This window comes from Phytophthora infestans, genomic scaffold, assembly GCF_000142945.1.
Source record: "Phytophthora infestans T30-4 supercont1.190 genomic scaffold, whole genome shotgun sequence".
NCBI classification, from domain to species: Eukaryota; Oomycota; class Peronosporomycetes; order Peronosporales; family Peronosporaceae; genus Phytophthora; species Phytophthora infestans.
The window spans coordinates 93,490-97,915 of record NW_003303569.1 but is presented as its reverse complement, the minus strand read 5'-3'; positions in this window follow the sequence as shown (position 1 = coordinate 97,915).

Genomic DNA, 4,426 nt, shown 5'->3' with positions numbered 1-4,426 from the left:
ATGTGGCAGTTGTACTTCTGGGATAAGTACGGGTTGTACGGTACAACCCACTGGTTGATCGTAGCATTGTCGTATTCTCTGCCTTTGAACTTTAGAACACCTTCTTGCTGTCGACGTCGTCTGTACACTGGATATCCATTGGCATTGGCTTGTGTAACTTCTCCTAAGGGCTTCGGATATCCTTTGGTGCACTTGCCGTCCTTCATACACGCGCAGGAAGGGTTTGCAGGCCCGCATGGACCATGGAGCATGCCTGACATGACCGTCTCATACAGCTGAGGGTTTGTATCCTTATCTGGGATCTCAGCGCATACCATCTTGTCTACGATCTCGCGCGTTCGAGGTTGTCTTCGTCAGCCAAAATAACCAGTACGTGAGCGTGGGGGAGGCCTCGTTTTTGAAACTCGACAACGTAAATCCGCGCGCGCACTCGTCCCAGAACGCCTTGGTTTAAATCGTCAAGCGTTGCTTGCAGTTTCTGCTGCCACACGCGAGCCACGATGTCTGGTCGATCTTGAGCTGTCTGGATATCGGAAGGTATCGCTTCAAGAATCTCGTCCCACTTAGGGTTGCACGTTTCAGTCAGGAAGACGTCGGGCCGTCCATACTCCCGAACAATTGCCATCGAATCTTGATACGACTTGTACATGGACCGCGGGCTACCCAGGTGCGAAGCCGGTAGTATGATACGCTTGCCAACCTGATTAAGAAAGTGGGTTGGTCGTGCTCTACTGCCTCCGTCCCGGTCCGGGTGCACCAATCTGTTCTGGGCCCGGTCATATTCCGACAGCAGCACTTCTCCTTCCGCCAGAGCCAAAGTATCCTCATTGAGCAAAGCGTCTTGAACACCCCTGTATTGATCGGCGCGAAGTGTTTTCTGATTGTCGGCCACCCAGCGAAGCTGTTCTTGCTCACATTTTGCACGCTGATCTACACACCACTGTTGAAATAGACGCCCACCTTGGTGGAGAGCGGACTGATCATCCACTTTCTGATGAAGGCGGAACGCGACGTGTTCACGAAGCGACATCGCCTTCTTGTTTCGATACTCAGCACCATTCGCGAACTCGTCTGTGTAGGTCCAGCCCTTCTCTCCATATGGAAGGAGAAGCGGGTATTGGAGTGGATCGTAATCGGCGTGAGTCTCATACAAACGTAGCAGCCTTTGATCGCGTGTAAACAGAAGTAGATCCCGAGGCTGAGCCAGGTTGCCGTCCTCAATGAGAGTCGCAGCCACTTCAGACACAGTGGGGCGGTTATGCGTCCTTGGTCGCGAGGAGTTATCATGCAGACGGAAGACCAAGTCTACTGGAGTCTCCGTGTTGTGTTGACGCACTTGCTGCCCAAAGTGGAGGAACCGTTGCGCTAATGGGTTGTGCTCTGCCATCATTTTCTCGATGTCTAGTAGTGCAACACGATCCAGATCCGCGAATATACCAAGACGTCGCTCCGCGCGGCGTTGCATGTCTGGATCCACAATGTAGATCTGCGCAAACTTGGGTGCTACTCGCGCGCCTGTCCGACGGTCTATGTGGGGGAGGAGAGATCCTAGGTAGTGCCCCATAGCCCCTTGAATGCGATATGTGTACACCCCGTGTGTACCCGCAACGCTCTCGTCCTGATGCACATTTTGAAACGATCGGTTTGAGCACGAAGCACCAATCGATGTAAACGCGAAGGCTTGGTTGTAAGCACGAATTTGACGGCGGAACTCGGGATCTCCGTACAGCTGAAGCAGCTTCCGTGGCGCGGGGTGCAGTGGAGGCAGCTTTACCCTGCCTGCCAGACAGCATGATATCGCAGACTCCCCAGGCCACTTCCAAGCATTGCAGATCGGACAAATCGTTGTAGCCGGGAGCTTGTGGCGACTGTTCACCACGTCGTTACCCGTTATCATGGACGCATCAAAATCTTCAAGGGATATTAACGCGTGTCCTTGACGGGTGCATTGGCGTCTAGTGCGCACCCGCTCGAGCTCCTGCAGGCGCTCTTCTTCTGTCTGGCGGGATCGTCGATCCGCATGTCGTTGCCGGTCTAGCCCACGTTCGGCTTCCCGTTCATGTTCAGACTGCTCCGCTCTGTGTTCTGCGTGCTGCTCCCTGTTAGTAGCCCGAAGCGCGGAAATATCATTTTCATCCATCAATTGTCGATTCTCAGCGCGAGCCAGAGTGTTGATCTCTCGCTCGCAGTCCCGGTCGTGTTGGCTCAAACCAGCACGTCTTTCTTGTAGTCGGGTTCTCTCTTGCTCGCGTCGTTCGTTAAGTTCCTGACCGCGCAATTGGGCTCTACGGGCGCGTTTGCGTTCAGCGTCTTTCTTCCGAGTACGATCACGCTGAGAGAGCGTCATATTGGCTCTTCTGGTACGGGCCCTCTCAGCATCCCCGGCACGGCGGCGGTCTATGTGGGATAGTGTATCGCTGTTTCCGCGAGCGCGCTGCCCAAGCGAGACAGGGGTTCGCTCTTGAACAGTAGCTTGTAGTACGACAGGCACTGCCAATGAAGCCACTTCGGTGGCACCCGCTATATATGCTGCCTCCATCTGGGCCGCAAACCGGCGCTGATGTACCGCAGGATCGGACTCTTCCGTCTTCTCCTCCTGATCTTCAATACGATGAGCCGGAACTTCCGTCGCTTCTGTGACGTCTGGCTCGTCTTGGTGTACGCTGAGGGCCTTCAGCTCTTTGTTCAAGTCGTATCGTTTCTTCCTGCGCTTAGTCTGACGTCGTTTTCGTGCATCCTTTTCCTCTCGCATGGGTGTCGCGTTAATGCGCTCGCTCTCGTGCAGGGCCTCCTCGAGTTCCTCGCGCGTCCTCTTTCGCTTACTCCGAGCCATAGTTCTGCGAACACGTAAACGTGACGCGTTAGACAATGTCTAAGTACACCGCACGTAGCAGTAGGTTTTCATAGAGTAGTGTGTTGGAATACGCGTACTACCCGGGATTGCTTGCCCCCATCAAGGTTATCTCCGATCACTTATCCCACAGTCACGGGCCGTGAGGCCCGGAGCGGTTTTAGTTTGCAAATTGTGCAGTCGAATCTTCAGGGTTGGGCCCCCGGATAGTACTGTAGCTTGAGGTGCGATATCCTTTTGCCAAAAGGCGGTCGTTAATTGCAAAGGCTGGTTATTGATAGGCTATTACAGCCCCCATCCCATCTGTCGGTTAAAAGAGGCCAGTTACGGTACCCCTCCTGACCAACTGCACGCACGCAATGTGCGTGCCCATCAATAACCATTAACGACCGGCTCAACTGGTTCGCTGTCGGGTTTGCGGTCAATGGACCAGGTGCCAAATGTGCTCTCGCGCAGAGTGGGCGGTGGGATAAAGCCCCAAGAACCCAGAGGGCTCTGGAACTAAATCCCCATAGCACGGCTACCTACTTGCAGGATAAAATCCCGCAAGTGATAAGCTACCCCCTAAGCAGCCCCAGGAACCTCGGACTATCTGTGTATGTGTGTCTTGCTAGCTACTAATGTACACTAACATGCATACACGCAGCGTACCTCGAGTACGGTGGCGTTCCGCGGCTTCCGTTTCGAAAATGGGGGCAAAATGAAAATTGGAACTGTGCATTTTAAGTACGATGTGTAGACCACATACAGTGTGTACACCACATATTGCAATTTTAGCGAATCGACGCCGCCTTCGCTGCGCTCGGCAGCCAGTAGAACGCGCGTATTAGCGTGAGGATTATTAACGCCTTACATCCCCGGACGGACTGACGGACGGACAGACAACACACTCCACTAGAGGGGTAAGACTAGCCGTTCGCCGCCGCTACGCGGCGGAGTGGCATGGTTTGTTGGAGATAAGGTGGCCGCAATTTTAAGTACTTCGTGTGTTGTGTGCTTTCAGTCTGATCTTGTACCCCGAGGCTTCGGCCATCCCCGTGCGATGTTGTGTCGTGTACTTAAAACACCTGTCATTTCGTAGTCTCATGTGGCAGTGTACGGTATCGTTAATTCGTACGCGTCCGTTGCTCCGTACTACTGGTTGGCGTCTATGTTCCTCCGTGGATATTGCCCTTTTCCGTTAATGCGCTTTCTCTTTTGGGTTCATGCTTTTCAGTAGTACGACACCCTTTCGTGGCTGCTATTTTTCCGTGTTCCCAAGGTCTTGAGTGGGTTTACAGGTTTAGTGGTCCATATTCATTCATGGTCCATGGCGTCTCATCGACGGTACCCTCGCCGACGGGTGCTATTCCGTAGTTATATGGATCCGTCCCCCGTGTAACGTGCTCTCCTGGTGTGACTTCATCGACCGCGTTATCGCGCTATCATGCGAGCGCAGTATAATTCTGCTATCCTATGCTTTCGTGCTCGCGTAGTGCATCTGTGTTTCCCGTGTTATTATATTCAACAATGGCATACTGATCCACGTTGTGCAATCGTGATATCCAAAAGCGCTCCCCGGTGCTTCCGTGGCTG